This window comes from Peromyscus leucopus, chromosome 5, assembly GCF_004664715.2.
Source record: "Peromyscus leucopus breed LL Stock chromosome 5, UCI_PerLeu_2.1, whole genome shotgun sequence".
NCBI classification, from domain to species: Eukaryota; Metazoa; Chordata; class Mammalia; order Rodentia; family Cricetidae; genus Peromyscus; species Peromyscus leucopus.
The window spans coordinates 109305705-109322460 of NC_051067.1; the positions used below are offsets into that span (position 1 = coordinate 109305705).

General features: G+C 47.3%; 1 protein-coding gene across 1 annotated transcript in view; it reads left to right on the top strand.

Moving 5' to 3' along the window:
• The first annotated feature begins 11547 nt into the window (after positions 1-11547).
• The window catches only part of Wwp2 (WW domain containing E3 ubiquitin protein ligase 2), a 127110-nt gene continuing 121901 nt past the window's right edge, over positions 11548-16756 (top strand). The window contains exon 1 of the mRNA XM_028889212.2: positions 11548-11636. The gene's annotated coding sequence lies outside the window, so the exon portion shown is untranslated. The remainder of the gene's footprint in view (positions 11637-16756) is intronic.

Sequence of the window (16756 nt, forward strand, 5' to 3'; positions counted from 1 at the left end):
CACTCTGAAACCCTGGTTAGGAGATTAGTCTGGAAAGGAAAGATCAGTTTTGGAATACTTATTTTCTATCAACTATCAACTATTAAGAACACTTATTTATGAGTCTGGTGAGATGGCTTAGTGGTTAAGAGCGCAGACAATGCCAGGCAGTTGTGGCTCACACCTTTAATCCCAGTGCTCAGGAGGCAGAGCCAGGTGGATCTCTGTGAGTTCGAGGCCAGCCTGGTCTACAGAGTGAGTTTCAGGAACAGCCAGGGTTACACAGAGAAACCCTGTCTCAAAACCCCTTCCCCCCCAAAAAATGCTTATACTTTACAGTATTCTTACATTTAAAAAAAAAACTATTTTATGCAGAAGGGTGTTTTGCCTGTGTGTATGTCTGTATACCAGTTTGGTGCCTGTGGAGGCCGGAAGCAGGCACTGGACCTCCTGGAACTAGAACTGGAGTTACTGAAGGTTGTGAGCTGTCATGTGGGTACTGGGAATCAAATCCACATACTATACAAGAGTAGCAAATGTTCTTAACCACTGAGCTGTCTCTCCAGCCCTGTTAGATTTTTTTAAAAAAATCATTTTACTCAGCTGGGCGGTCGTGGCACACACCTTTAATCCCTGCACTCTGGAGGCAGAGGCAGGCAGATCTCTGTGAGTTCGAGGCCAGCCTAGTCTACAGAGTCAGTTCCAGGACAGTTTCCAAAGTTACACAGAGAAACCCTGTCTCGAAGAAAAAAATCATTTTACTTTCTTTTATTTATCTGTTAACAGTTTTGAAAGGCCATTTATACAATAATAGCACTGTGGATTGGCTGAAAAATACCTATAAATAGTGATATTGTGCTTAGTGTCTAGGGAAATCTTAGAGTTTATGAATTTTGAGTTGGATTTTGAATGACCACACACAGGAAGACACTGAGGTGTAATAGTCCAAGAGAGTGTTTGAGGATTTGAATGTGGTACCTGCAGCTGGTACAGGGTATCCGGGAGAGTTTCTCAGAGTAAAGAAAGACCCTGGGACAATTCTGTGGAGCTTGTAGCTTTATGAAAATAAAAAATATGTAAAACTACAATCTTAAAACACTAATATAGCAAAATTGTGTCTTTAAAACATTTACAGGGGTTAGAGAGATGGCTGAGACAAACCGCTGCTCCTGCAGAGGACTTGAGTGTGGTTCTCAGCACCCATGTCCGGTGGTTCCTAACTGCTGTGACTTCAGTTCGAGAGGATGACACCTGTTCTCACCTCTGAGGGTTCCTGCATCTATAATGCGCGCGCGCACACACACACACACACACACACACACACACACACACACACTCACATACTTCCAAAGAAATTTTAAATAAAAGGTTCATGCTCACTAAGTTCCACTCAGGGAACTGAGGCAGGAGGATTAGGAGTTCAAAGTCATTCTCTATTACATATGAGTTTAAGGCCTGCTTGGGCTACATGGGACCTTGACCCCCCCAAAAAAATGAAAAGGCTGGGTATTGTTGTCCATGCATTTGATGCTGTGATGCTCTCACCCTGATGTACCAGGTAGGAGACCACTGCAAGTTGAGACTATCCTACACTACACACTGATTTCCAGGTTAGCTAGGGCTACACTGAGACCCAGACTTTAAAAAAAAAAAGTCAAAGCTGGGCATAGTGGTGCACACCTTTAGCCTCAGCCTTTAGGAGGTAGAGGCAAGTGGATCTCTGTAAGTTCAAGGCTAGCCTGGTCTACATAGTGAATTCCAGGACAGCCAGGGCTACATGAGACCCTGTCATGGAAAACAAAAACAAAAACAAAACAAACAAACAAACCAAACAACAAAAATATTGAGACATGCTAGTACATATGCATTCTCAATACTAGGAAGGCAGAGGATGGAGGATTCAAATTTTAGGCCTGAGATATACAATGAGTTCCAGACCAACCAGGCCTAGGGTGAGACCATTTTTTTTTTTTTTTTTTTTTTTTTTTTTGAGACAGGGTTTCTCTGTGTAGCTTTGTGCCTTTCCTGGAACTCACTCTGTAGACCAGGCTGGCCTCGAACTCACAGAGATCCACCTGGCTCTGCCTCCTGAGTGCTGGGATTAAAGGCGTGCGCCACCACTGCCTGGCCTGAAACCATGTCTTTAAAAGAAAAAAAAAAAAAGCTGAACTGGAGAGATGGCTCAGCTGTTAAGAGCACTGTCCGCTCTTTCAAAGAACTTGAGTTCAATTCCCAGCACCCACATGGCAGCTCACCATTGTCCCGAACTTCAGTTCCAGGGGATCTGATGCCCTCTTCTGGCTTCCAAAGGTGTAACAGGGCCCTAGATCTCAATAGGCCCCCAGAGCTCGGCATACCCCACCCCATGATGGAAGTACCGTTCGGGCTGTAAAACTCAGCACGTGGACAGCACCACTGGCCAAAGAACAAAGACCTAATCCATCCAAGTCCATAGTTCTAGAAGAGTCTCTAAATGCACTAACCTTGCTTTTCAGCTTCTGTAGTTCTGCTTCTGGCTAACTCTTCTTGTTAACTGAAGCATGTCAACCCACATTTTTTCCCCCCCAGGGACAAGGTTTCTCTGTCTACCCCTAGCTATCCTGGAACTCACTCTGTGGACCAGACTGGCCTGGAACTCACAGTGATCTGCTTGCCTCTGCATCCTAAGTGCTGGAATTAAAGGTGTACGCCACCACTGCCTAGCATGGTTTTTTGTTTTGTTTTGTTTTTGTGCTTAAATTCTTACCCTGAAGCCAGGTGGTGGTGGTGGTGGTGGTGGTGGTGGTGGTGGTGGTGCACACCTTTAGTCCCAGCTCTCAGGAAGCAGAGCCAGGCAGATCTCCGTGAGTTCGAAGCCAGCCTGGTTTACAGAGCAAGATCCAGGACAGGCACCAAAGCAACAGAGAAACCCTGTCTCGAAAAAAACAAAAACAAACAAACAAAAAATCTCACCCTGAGAAAGGTTTGGTGCTACACTGGAATCCTGAACACGTGCTGGAGTTGCTGACTGACTAATAAAGACTTTCTATTGGCTTAAACCCGTGTCTGAGCAATCTTCTCTGGTGGATATCCTACATTTTGGGAGGTCCCACTGAGATCCCCAGAGATCAGACCTCAATACCCTGGGGGTCTCAGAGCCCCTTGTAGTGGGAAGAGTGTAGTGGTCAAGGAGCTTCTTGTGGGTATGGAACCTGGGTTCCAGGTGACACCTCCACCCCAAAAGGAAACAAGAAAGCTGCCTGGTCTGCCACCTCGGGAGGTAAGTCGGCTTAAGGGGCCTTCTGTTTGGACACAAAGGAGAGGTTGGATGCAGCCACTGATCCAGTGTCCAGGACCCATGTGAGATGTCACTGGATTCCCTCTGTCTGTGCAGGTGTATGAATGTGTGGTGGCCACCCCCGGTTGTCTTTACTGTGTGTCTCTGGGTGTTTATGTGTTTCTGTCAGTTCTGTTTCCCATTATTGACCAGTGGCTTTTTCTGATGCGAGAACTCCCTGGCTTAAGACCTCTGCCCCTCCTGTTGGGAATCCGAACCCTTTTGGCTCTACCAGGTCACCCCAAAAGACCAAAAACCCAACCCAACCCAACCCAAACCTCCACTTACCCCCACTGGGAGTAGGAGCGCCTGCTTGTTTTGTTGCTCACAGTCAGGGTTGGTTCCTCCGTGGAGGTGGGGATGGGCCAGGTCTCTCATCCGGGGATCCCTGCCATTTAAGCAGGATGCACACAGGGAGGGGAAATAGTTCCACCAGCTGAACATTCCTTCTGTCTGTTCTAAGTAGCCCCTGGGAAAGGGAAAAGTTCCCCTGTGCTGATCCTGAAGGAAAAGAGAAAGTTCCACTGCTCTCTCTTTCATGATTTAGTTCTTCTTTTAACCAATGATCTGTATAATTGGGAACAGCCATCTCTGAAAAAAGAAAAAAACTGCCCTTGGGCTAGGCAGGGGTATTGATGCCAGACAATGCAGCCCAGATAGAATAGGTCCAACACAGACTGAGGAGATGGTAAAAAGTTATTGCTAGGTCCTTTTTAGAAAGATGAAAGATAACTACTAAAAAGATTTCCTTTGTCACTCCCCAGGTACTGAAAAAAGTTAGAATATTTATTTATTTATTTATTTATTTATTTATTTATTTATTTATTTATTTATTTAAGAGACAGGGTTTCACAGGCTATCCTGGAACTCGATCTGTAGACCAGGCTGGCCTCAAAATCAGAGATCCTTCTGCCTCTGCCTCTCAAGTGCTGGAATTAAATGGAATTAAAGTCATAGGCCACCACTGCCTGGCTAAAAGTTGGAAAAATATGTAGGTCCCAGTTGCTGGAGGTAGCTCAAAAAATGTTTAATAGGCTGGGCAGTGGTGGAGCGCTCCTTTAAACCCAACACTCAGGAGGCAGAGGCAGATGAATCTCTGTGAGTTTGAGGCCAGCCTGGTCTACAGAGTGAGATCTAGGACAGACAGAGATGCACAGAGAAATCCTGTCTCAAAAAACAAACAAACAAATGGCATTTAACAATAGAGAACAGAATGGGACAAGACCTTTTTATTTTTTTTTTTAAGATTTATTTATTATGTGTACAGTATTCTGTCTGCATGTATGCACACACATCAGAAGATCTCATTATAGATGGTTGTGAGACACCATGTGGATGCTGGGAATTGAACTCAGGACCTCTGGAAGAGCAGCCAGTTCTCTCAACCTCTAAGCCATCTCTCCAGCCTGCTGGAACAAGACCTTTTGCATAAACTGAAAGCCACCATCACCTTCTCTGATAATGAGACATAGTTAGACTTACAGATATCTGTTATGGAATATTTGTTTAACTATGCAAAGATGTGTTGCATTTGTTTAATTATGTAAAGATGTTTTGCTCTTTTACCTTGCCAGCCTAAGGCACCTGACTGGTCTAATAAAAAGCTGAACAGCCAATAGCAAAGGAGGAGATATAGGTGGGATTTCCAGGCAGGGAGAGTAATTAGGAGGAATTTAGGCTCAGGGAAGAAAGAAAGAGAGCCATCAGGGAGATGCCAGGGGCCAGCCAGCCAGACATGGAGGAAGCAGGAAATTAAGACATACAGAATGAAAAAAGGGTAAAAAGCCCCAAAGCAAAACAGATGACTAGAGACAAGTTAAATTAAGTTAAAAGAGCTAGTAGGACAAGCCTAAGCTAAGGCCAAACATTCTTTTTGTTTGTTTGTTTGTTTGTTTGTTTGTTTGTTTATGAGACAGGGTTTCTCTGTGTATCTTTGGAGCCTGTCCTGGAACTCACTCTGTAGACCAGGCTGGCCTCAAACTCACAGAGATCCTCCTGCCTCTGCTTCCAGAGTGCTGGGATTAAAGGTATGTGCCACCATCGCCCAACTGGGCCAAGCATTCTTAATAACAAGTTCCTGTGTCTTTATCTGGGAGCTGGTTGGTGGCCCAAAGAAAATTCCAACTATAGATACCCAGCAAAATTTTTGTGTCTTACCCTCTGTCAGAAGAATATTGCCTAGCTGGAAGTTCTGTCTCCAATCAAAAGGTATAGTTAGACTATCTCTCAGACTAACAACAAAGTTTCCTGGGGTATGGATAGAAACCAACACCCCAGGACTGGTCTAAGTTCCTATAATTAATTGTTCAACTAACCAATTCAGCTACTCCATTCAGATTAAACAATACCCAATGACCCTTAAACAAAAAGGGAAATTGCAGTCCATATTACCTTGCTTGGAGAGAAAGGCATCCTGATGCCCTGCCAGTCACCATGGAATACACCCTCCTGCCTATGAAGAAACCTGGGACCTCTGACTGTCATGAGTTTGATTATTTCAGAGAAACAGGTGTACACTGTCTTGGACATGAAGGATGCATTCTTCAGCATTCCATTGGCAGAGGTGAGTCAACCCATCTTCGCTTTTAAGTGGACAGACCCAGTGGGAAGTTACAATGGGCATCTTACATGGACTAGGTTGCTCCAAAGATTTAAAAATCTGCCAACCTGTTTGATGAGACATAAGAGCTGACCTCCTGCCCTTCTATTAGAGGTTTCCTGGGAAAACAGATTATGAAAGGGCCACTGAGGGACTGCTGCAAGAGTTACAAACCTTGGGCTACAGAATGTCAGCTAAGAAAGCCCAACTTTGTACATCAGAGGCTGCCTATCTTGGATACTGGCCGAGGGGAGGCACAAGGAGCCTGTCTCAGTAGGACTGCTGTCATCCTTCAGACACAGGTTCCAGAGTTCCCAGGAGCAGCGAGGCACTGCTGCCTCTGGATACCAGAGTTTGTGGGAACAGCAAGGCCTCTCTACATCAGCACAAAGGCGGACACTGAGCCCCTAATCTGGACTGACACTAAACAGAAGGCATTTGAAGCTTTAAAAACAGCTCTGAGCTGGGCGATGGTGGCACACACCTTTAATCCCAGCCCTTGGCAGGGAGAGGCAGGCTGATGTCTGTGAGTTTGAGGCCAGGCTGGGCTACAAAGTGAGTTCAGCTCCAGCTCTAGTATTTGCAGATGCCTCAAAACCGTTTGATCTGTTTGTCCATGAAACAAAAGACAATATGGGTTTTGATCCAAATTCTGGAGCCATGGAAACACGCTGTGATACACCTGTCCTAACGACTGGACCCTGTATGAAGCCACAGGATAACCCACCTGTTTAAGAGCTACGACAGCTACTGCTAGTCTAATGAAAACCAAACAGGTTAACTCTGGGTCAGGATCTTATAACTCACAGTCCCCCACATGGTTGAGACCAGAATGCTGGCTGTCTAATGACTGTGTGAGCCAGTACCAGGCCCTGCTCCTGGCCCACCCTCAGGTCTGGTTTGAGAAATCCACTGCCATCCATCCTGCTACTCTCTTGCCTGATGACAGCCCACAGGTGCTCATCCATGACTGCCATGAGATGAAAGATGAAACTGAAATGATCTGGGCCCAAGCCAGGGACCTCAGCCCAGAGAGCAGCACTGGTCAATCTGACCCAGGCTCTCAGGTGGGGAATAGGAAAGTCCACCACCATATACACAGATAGTCGCTTTGCCTTTACTACTGGGCATGTCTACGGTATGATGTACAGAGAAAGAGGGCTTCTCCCTGCTGGAAAAAGGACACTAGAAAGCCTTGGCCCTCCTAGAAAAGGTTTGGCTCCCCCTGTGAATTCACTGCCAACGGCTGACCTGGCTGTCTGACAAATGGCCCTCAGATGGGTGGGGCCTATCCACTCTATAGCAAAGAAGAAATGGATAGCTCAAACCCACATGTTGATGGAGGACACCAGAGTGAAAGATCATTCTCCCAGAAACAACTAGCAGGAAGGACTCTGGCAACTGCCCTTCACCAGGCTACTCCTTTAGGGTTCACAAAGCTTTCTGAGCTGTTCAGACCAAGGCATGTTATAACTAGGCTGGATAGCCTGGCACAAGATATCTCAGCCAGGTGCCAGGTTTGTGCTCAATTAATTCAAAACAGAGGTCCCTTAGCCAAAAAGGGGTTCTCAATGAGAGACCAACACCCCAGTGAACTCTGGGAAAACTGACATCCCTGAGATCGGCCTGCTAGGGGAGGATACAAATACTTGATAGTTTTTATAGATGCCTTTTCCAGGTGGGTAGAGACGTTCTACCCAGACTGAAATTGCTCAAATGGCAGCTAAAAGGCTCCTCCAGGAACTGGTGTTGATTTAACCTTCCCCTAGCGATGGGGTCTGACAGTGGCCCAGCCTTCACAGTTAAATCACTCAATAGCTAAAGCTTCAGACATAGACTGAAAACTTCATTGTGCACACAGACCTCAGAATTTTGGACAGGTAGAAAGAATAAATAGGACATTAAAAAACAACAACAAAACTCTCATTAGAGTCCAGTGAAGGGTGGATAGACTTCCTTCCTTTGCTTGACTTTGAGCCTGCTACACCCCATATAGGGAGGGGGGTTTATTCCCTATGAGATTGTTTTTGGAAGACCTCCCCCCACGCTTCTCTAGCTCAGGGACCAGCAGTCAACAGGACTCTCTAACCACTCCCTTCTCAAGCCGTTACGAGCCCTCCATTCTCCACATAGGCTTGTCATTGGACGACCCGAGAGACCTAGCCGACCTCCGGGACCACCACCAGTTTACCCTCGTCCTTCAAGGTTGTTACCTGAAGTTTTGTTACCTGGTCAAGCTGGTAACAAAAGGGATGCTGGGACCCACTTGGAAAGGACCCTCGACAGTGATTCTCTCCACTCCTCTGATTGTGAACGTAAGTAGCATTACATCGTGGATCCACCACACTCAGGTCAAGAAAGTGGAAGCAGCAAATGATGATGCCAGACAGACGGTCTCTGGGCTATGGACCCATTACAATGAAAGTCTCATTGGCCCCAGGCCCTTCTGCTCACTGCCCTTCTGCCTGCTCCTGAGTCTTACGTTTGGTACAAATACAGGGTCGTGGTCCAAACCTTAAGGCCCAGACCTGGGACCTGAGACAGACACATACAGGGGAGGTGATAACTAATGTGGTTACAGACCAGCAACCCACATTCCATCTTATTTACTCCCTGGTGCCCAGTTTAAGCTTCTGGTTGTACCGGAGAGAAAAAGATACGGGAGTTTATCTTTTGAGACAGGAATACAGAGTTTATGATTCTACGCACGCCTTGAGGCTGGGCCTCCCCAGTTGCCAGGAACCAGGGGATTTCCATTGCAAAAATTAAGAGTTGTGAAACTGAGGCTTCCTGAAGAATTCCTTAAGAAAGAGTTTGGCCTTACAGGGAAAACCTGGAGAATCAGACTCTATGCCACAGGAAGAGACCCTGGGGAGAGAGTCATTTCCAGAAATCAGGCAGGATTTACCGGTTAGACTGTCAGCCCATTGATTGACAAAACTCACTGTGACTGGGGGCAGCCCAAATTACTGTTAGAGCACTTACAAGGGACTGGAACTTGTCTAATGTCCAAAACCTCTCATCTAGGCACTTTCCCTTACTCTGATGCCCACTTTTCTTTCCTTTTCTTTCTTTCTTTCTTTTTTTTTTTTTTTTTTCCCCCTCCCCCAGACAGGGTTTCTCGGTGTAGCTTTGTGCCTTTCCTGGAACTCACTCTGTAGCCCAGGACGGCTTCGAACTCACAGAGATCTGCCTGGCTCTGCCTCCTGAGTGTTGGGATTAAAGGTATACACCACCACCACCACCACCACCACCACCACCCGGCTGATGCCCACTTTTCAATGAGTTAACTCACCTGCACAACAGCAATATTCCTGGGCCCTGAGACTACTTGGTGGGCATGTACCAATGGTGATTAAATGTGCCTTTTCTGATGCTTTCCAAACTCAGTAGACAGGTTTATCAGGACCTAGAGGTATTAATAATTTCCATTTCTGAATTAAAACAAAAGTTGGATTCCCCTGTAGAAATGATCCTACAAAATTGGAGAGACTTAGACTTACTGCTCAGGAGACAAAGGAAACTGTATGGCTTTGAGAGAAACCTGCTGTTTTTATGATAATTGATCAAGAGTAATTAGAAAAAAAATTGTCATGGTTGAAGAAAACCTCCAAAAGGAAAAAGAGACAAAGACATAAGTCAAATAATTAATACCAGTGTCTGTTTTCTTAGACCCCCTGGGTCTATCAGCACTGGCTGGACCTTTAATTCTCATTCTGAATGGATTAATGGTAGGGCCTTGCATCCTAAAGTATATGGCCAATTATGTATCAGTTCAGTAAAATTAATGGTCCTTAGTACCAACTACACCTCTTTTTTTTTTTTCTTTCTGAGACAGAGTTTTTCTGTGTAGCTTTGGTTGTCCTGGAACTTGCTCTATAGACCAGGCTGGCCTTGAACTCACAAAGATCCGACTACTGCCTCCCAAGTTCTGGGATTAAAGGCATGTGCCACCACTGCCTGACCCAACTACACCTCTTTAGTAGGGTAAGGATTCATTCACTAAGACCAGTGGGGAATGTATTGGTCTCAGACCTTATGCACAACTGACTCCATGATGAACGTACCATTCAGGCCATAAAACTCAGCATGTAGACAACACCATCTTCCAAAATGAAAAAAGACTTAATCCATTAAAATCCATAGTTCTGGGAAAGTCCCTAAATGTACTAACCTTGTTTGATCCTGAACACCCAGAGTAGTTGCCGGCTGGCTAATAAAGACTTTCTATTGGCTTAGACCCATGTCTGAGCAGTTTTCTCTGGTAGATACCCCACAACAAAGGCACCAGACACCCAGGTGGTTCACAGATGTAGATGCCAGCAAAACATCCATATAATAAAATACTAATGACAAATTAAAATTTTCAGTTAACCGCCCCCTTCAAAAAAAAAAAACAAAAAACAAAAAACAAAACCAACAACAAAAAGCCAGGTGGGCGGCAAGCATCTGTTATCTGAACAATCAGCTGGGAAGTGGATGCCAGCCTAGGTTAGAAACCATGATTCAACCTGTCTCCTCTCCCCACCGGCACAAACTGGTAATCCTAACTACTCAGAGGCTAAGGTAAGAGAACCAAAAGTTCAAGGCCAGTTAGAGCACTTTAAGCAAGACCCTGCTCCAAATAAAAACTAGAAAGGCAACCAAAGGGCTGGCAACATAGGTCAGTAGTAGCACCCTTGACGAGTACGAGCAAGGTCCTGAGTTCAACCCTCAGTCCTGTAAAACCCAGGAAGTCTCTGCATCCAGGCTGTGGTGAGGCGCGCCGGCAATGCCAGGAATCAGGAGGCCGGGGACAGCATTGAGTTCCAGGTCAGCCAGGGTTACAGAGGTCCTGTTTGCTAATTCATAAGGTCCAGTTTACTCCACACAGGCAGGGAACGGGAATTGGTTCCCAATGGGGACTGGACTTGGGTGAAGTTTTGAAGTGTGCGGCGCACCGACCACCCCCCTTTCCACTTTTTCTTCCTGGAACAAGAACAGAAGCTCTACAAAGGCCAGGGCGTTTATACTTCTAGAACTGAGAACAATTCCTAACATAGAGCTGGCACAGGCTGCCAACATTAGCAAATGGACGAGATGCTTACGTTTGACCAGCATATCTTTGTGGGCGTCAATACATCCCTTGCAAATTTGGGGACGTGGTTATAGTTACAGGGTTTGTCTAGCATTCAAATTTGGGGGAGCATACTGTTTTTTTTGGGTTAGCAAGTTTTTTGGTGGTTTGTTTTTCGAAACAGCGTTTCTGGCTGTCCTGGAACTCACTCTGTAGACCAGACTGGCTTCGAACTCACAGAGATCTGCTTACTTCTGCCTCCCAAATGCTGGCATTAGAGGCGAGCGCCACCACCGACCGGCTAGCATACTATTTTTTATTTTTTTATCCAGTAACCCCCGAAAGACTTGGCTGACCTAACTGACCGGATGGTCATCTCCCACCTGTACGTACACACGGAGGGAAACAACTCTACTTCCAAAGGAATAAATAAAGCCCCTGGTGCCCGGTGGGCCTCCAGTTTCTACGTCCGCTCGGGCACAGCCCAGGACGAAGAGCTCCTTTCCCACGCGGACCTCAGCAGGGTCGAAAGCTCGCAGTCCGGGTTTAGGTGGTCCGCACCTGCCCGCCCCGGCCAGCCTCTTCCGGGTCAGGTGACCGCGCGCGCTCACGTGACCCGGCCCGAGTGCGGGCGCTGGAAGGCGGAAGTGGAGCGGAGTTCGGCGCCGCTGGTGTGGCCGCTGCAGGTAGGTGGCGCGGGCGCTGGGGGCTCGGTGGCGAGCGGGCGGCGCGGGGTGGCTGGGGGCGGCGGGCGGCGCGAGGGGCCGGGGGCGGCGCGGGGCGGGCGCCGGGGGGCGGCGGCTTCCTGTGGGAGGGGCCTGGCGCGCGGTTCCGGCCTCCGAGGAGGGGTGTCCCGGCTCGCGCCCGAGCGGGGTGGGCGCTGGGCCCGGCGAGTGTCGCCAGCTGCGGGCTCCTCCGGAAGGGGACCCCGTGCCCGGGCGCCTGCGGTGCGGAGGAGCCGCGTCTGTGGAGGGGACCTGACCCCGGCCCGGGAGACCCGCCAGCTCCCTGGAAGGGGCTGCCTGGGAGTGGGCGTCAGGCTTGTAGGGACCGGGAGAAAAATCTGGACGCTGCGGCCTGGACCCCATTCCGAGAGTCTCTTCCTTCTGTCCTCTTTGAAGATGATGGCGACCTGAGACTTTGATTTCGGTCCCGTTCAGTTTTTTAAACTTCAGGAGGGATCCCCGAGTCTTGATCGGCTGACTCTGGTCACACCCACTTTGCCCTGTTTGCATAGGGTTTTCCACTTGTTGGGAGCCTAGCCCTGAGATCATCTTTCTTTGAGATGCTCCCGGATCGGCTCATCTTCGAGGGAAAAAAAAAAAAATTAAAAGACGTGTAGGTGCTTTGCTGGGATCATAACATGACTTTCAACCTACACTGTTGTCAGCGACCTGGGCCAGCGTTACCTCAGCAACGCATTGACTGCTTAAGTCTTGGACAGTTGGAAGTCTACCGATACTGTTTTAGACGTTCCGTCTTAGGCTTAAATTACGCAGTTTCCTTTACCATGTGACTTTTTATCTTGACCAGCTGTGACTAGGTGAGGTGACGGAGAAGTTTCTGTTGTGTTCCTTAGAACTGTGACCTAGATCATACTTTTTGAGGTTAAAATACCTATTTTAAGATTGTTCATCCTCCAGGCTGAGGCATGAAGATGGCTGCAAGTTCCAGGCCAGCCTGGGCTACACGGTTAAGACCTAAACAGGCAAACAGGCCATCCTCTTTCCCTTCACGTTTACTAAACTTTGCAGAAGTGAAATGAGTTTTATGAATGCAGTGAAAAGAAGCCAGGGTTCAAATGGGACGTTGACAGAAGCCAGACTCACGGGTCACTAGGGGAAAAAAGTACTTTGCATTAGGAGTTGAAGACTCCGGGGTCTATGACAAACATGCGAAAGTTAATTTTTGTAGCAGTCTTGAGAAGTCCTTCCCACTTCACAGAGGACAAACAGCTAAGACAGTTGGCTTAAAACATAGTTTTATTTGTGTGCGTGTGCGCACGCCATATGTAGGGTGTGGGTACCCACCGAGGCCAGAAGAGAGAGCTACAGGTGGTCGTGAGCCTCTGGACTTTTTTTTTTGTTTGTTTTTTGAGACAGGGTTTCTCTGTGTAGCTTTGTGCCTTTCCTGGATCTCACTTGGTAGCCCAGGCTGGCCTCAAACTCACAAAGATCCGCCTGGCTCTGCCTCCCGAGTGCTGGGATTAAAGGCGTGCGCCACCACCGCCCGGCTGCCTCTGGACTTTTATGCTGGGACCTAAGCTTTGGTCCTCTGGAAGAGCAGTAAATGCTGTTAACTGCTGAGCCATCTCTCTAGCCCCAACTTGACTTGTTCTGTTTTTCTTCCTTGTTTACTCATCTTCCTGATAGACTGTAAATCATTGAAGGGCAGTGATTCTATTTTATGTGGCTTCCTTGGCTACTAGCCTCATGCCTGGAATGTTGTGAGTACTTGGTCAGTGTTTGAGAAGTAAGGGAGTTTTTAAAGGTCATACTGCTGGATGTGGTGAAGAAGAGGTTTGACCTTAAGTTTTCTCTTTCTCTGGTCAGTGACGCCAGCTCTGCTCTGTGTTACTGTCTGTGGGAAAGCAAGAGTTGGAGGGACAGGCTGGGATTGGCTTGGCATTCTCTTTCATTATGTTTTTGTTGTTGAACTTCGCACCCTGCCACCGAGTTAGCCAGGCCCTTCATTTTGTAATTTTTTCTCTTTTTCTTTAGAGACAGAATCTCAGTAAGTTTCCCTGGGTGGCCTCAAACTCCTGTAGCTCAGGCAAGCCTTGAACTTGAGCCCCTCCTGCCTCTGTCCCCTGAGGGATGGTAGGCCTGCACCACCAGGTCTGTCTTTCTCTTAGTGATTACTTTCCCATTTCCCAAAAACTTATACCAGAATCTCACTTATTCTTATTTTTTGGTTATTTATTTACTTATTCGAGACAAAGTTCCTTATGTAGCCCTGGCTGGTCTAGAACTCACGAAGCCCCACCTGCCTCTGTCTCCCAAGTGCTGGAATTAAAGTCGTGTTAAATTAAAATTAAATTAAAACTATGCTCAACCTTTCTTTTCTTTCATTTGAGACAGGGTCTCATTGTGTCTTTTGGCTTTTTGATACAAGGTAGGGGTAGCCTAGGCTAGCCTCGAACTGGCTGTGTTGCTAAGGAACTTAGTACTGTTTGACTCCCTTGGCTCTCCCTTCCAGGTGCTGGGTTTGCAGGCATTCATTTACCATTGTGCCTGGCCCAGCACCTCATTCAACCCGTGATCTGTGAAGAATGCATCGCTCTCATTCTGTGGAGGAAGAAACTGAGGCTTACTGAAGTCTGACTTTAGATTCCAGAACTAGTACATAAATGGAGGGGTTGGTTCTCTCCTTCCACCATGTGGGTCCTGGGAGTGGAGCTCCAGTTGTCAGACTTGGTGATGAGCCATCTTTTCCACATAGGTTTTTTTTGTTCCCAGACCCATTAGTTTTTATTCATAGAAGCAATAAAAAGTGTCATTTAAAAATAGTTCTCAAATATAAAAAGTGTGCTGTTCGAGTGGGTATAAGTGGCATATATCAGTAATCCCAGAACTTGGGAGGCAGAAGCAAGAGGATTGCTCACAAGTTCAGATGTTCAGGTACAGCTTGAGTTACAAGAAAGAAAGAAACGACATGTAGAAAAAAATAGAATAGGATCAGCGAAAACATTGTAAATGAACAATGTCACTGACCTTGTTGAGAAAATCCTGCCTGCACTAATACACTGTTTCAGTCCATTTTGTGGTGCCATAACAGACTCCCACAAGCAGGGTAACTTATAAACTGTGGAAGTTTGTCTTGGGGGTGATGCTGAGCAGTCTGAGCTGGAGGGCCTTCCCGCTGTGTCATTTCATGATAGAAGGTGAGAGAGCAGGACTAAGAGCCTTTGGTGACAGATGCTGTTGTGTCCTGTCAGCACTGGAGCGAGCGCTCATGACCTAGTCCATTAAAGGTCCCTCCTCCCATCCCTGTCGCACTAGGGGTAAAATGTCCACCACATATACTTTGGGGAACACATTCAAGCCATTGCTTATGCCCTAGGAAAATATCTTTCTTCAGTGGACATTCGCAGACTCCTACTTTATTACAGGCATCGTTCTGGAGTTTGGCCATTCAGTACGGAGGCCACTGACCATATAGGACATTGATCCCTGGTATAGCCGTGGATGTCAAATACATCAGGTTTTGAAGAACTAATATGAAAACTGAAATGGTATACTTTTTTTTCCCCCCAAGCCATTGTTTCTCTGTATAGCCCTTGCTGCCCTGGAACTCACTCTGTAGACCAAGCTGGCCTCAAACTCACAGAGATCCACCTGCCTCTGCCTCCTGAGTGCTGGGGTTAAAGGGGTGTGCCACCACTGCCTGGCTTACACGGATATTTTTATATTCTAGTAAAATCATATAAATGTGATCTATAAATACATGCTATAAATGGTAATATTTTATATTTATTATGTTAAATACAGCATAATTAAACGAGTTTTAGGAACAGTGACTCATGCCTATAATCTTAGCACTCCTTTTTTGGGGGTTGGGAGGCAGGTCTCACATTTGCTTAGTGCTCAGGCTTTCTGGAACTCATATTGTAGCTCAGGCTAGCCTCAAATTGACACCTTGTTGTACCTTAGCCTCTTGGGTGCCAGGATTACAGGTGTGCTGGTTCCTCTATGAAGATCCCAAAGAGGAGACAGCATGGATCACGTGACTGAGGTTACAGTGCTCAGGTGAAGGGATAAGCAAGGTCAAACCCTGGAAAGAGAACCACCTTTGGCAGGCTTGGGGACTAGCCAGGAACACAGTGTGGCTGGAGAGGGGTAAGTGAGTTGTGGGTGGAGAGAAGGAGTTTGGAAGGGTGGCGGGTGTGGGAGGAAACGCTGGCAGGTCAGGGAAGGCCTTGCAGGCCTTTGTGTGGATGTTGGTCTTCATGGGATGAGGGAGGGAGGCATCTGAGCTGAGGATGGATACAGTCTAGCCTGCCTTTTTGAGGGCCCACTGGGATTGTGTGGAGGGGAAGGGAGCCAGAGTAGAAGCAAAAAGAGGTGTGAGGAGGGCATTGCCACACTCGGTGAAAACGCACTGGGATATGTTTTGAGGCCCAGCCAGTGGGATTTGTGGATGAGTTGATGTGGCTATGGAGTGTGAGAGGGTGAGGGCAGTCAGAGGTGACTCCAAGTGTTGGGAATGAACAGGTAGAAATGGAGTTGTCACTAAATGGGGGACAAGAGCTGGAGGTGTGGCCCAGTTGATAGAGTACTTGTCTAACGTGCGTAAAGCCTGGGGTTTGATCCTCAGCACTGCATGAACACCTGGCGGCACACATCTAATCCCAGCATGCCTGAGGTAGAGACTGGAGGAGGGTTAGAAGTTCAGTCAGGGTTATCCTCTGGAATCAGCCTGGCCTCCATCTGACCCTGTCTCAGGAAACAAAAAAATAGGGGGAGACTGTAGCGTAGTCAGGGCTTGGGTTCAGTTTCGTTCACATTCATTGTGCAAGTCCTAGTATAAGCCCAAGGGAAGATACTGGGGGCAGTCAGATGAGGAAGTCTGGTGACGAGCAGCCTCAGGAGGTGGATAGTGTGGGAGCTGTTGCTTCGTGGGCTGGAGTTGAGACCTGACAGAGTCACCCAGAGTGTAGTGTGAATAACCCCCGTCTGAGAAGAGTGCTGCTGCTGCTGTGCTTGAACTTGTGGGGTAAATCGCAGTCGTCTGAAGGCCAGCTGCGCACAGCTGTCTGTAACTCCAGTTCCGGGGCACCTGACACCCTCATGCAGGCCAAACACCA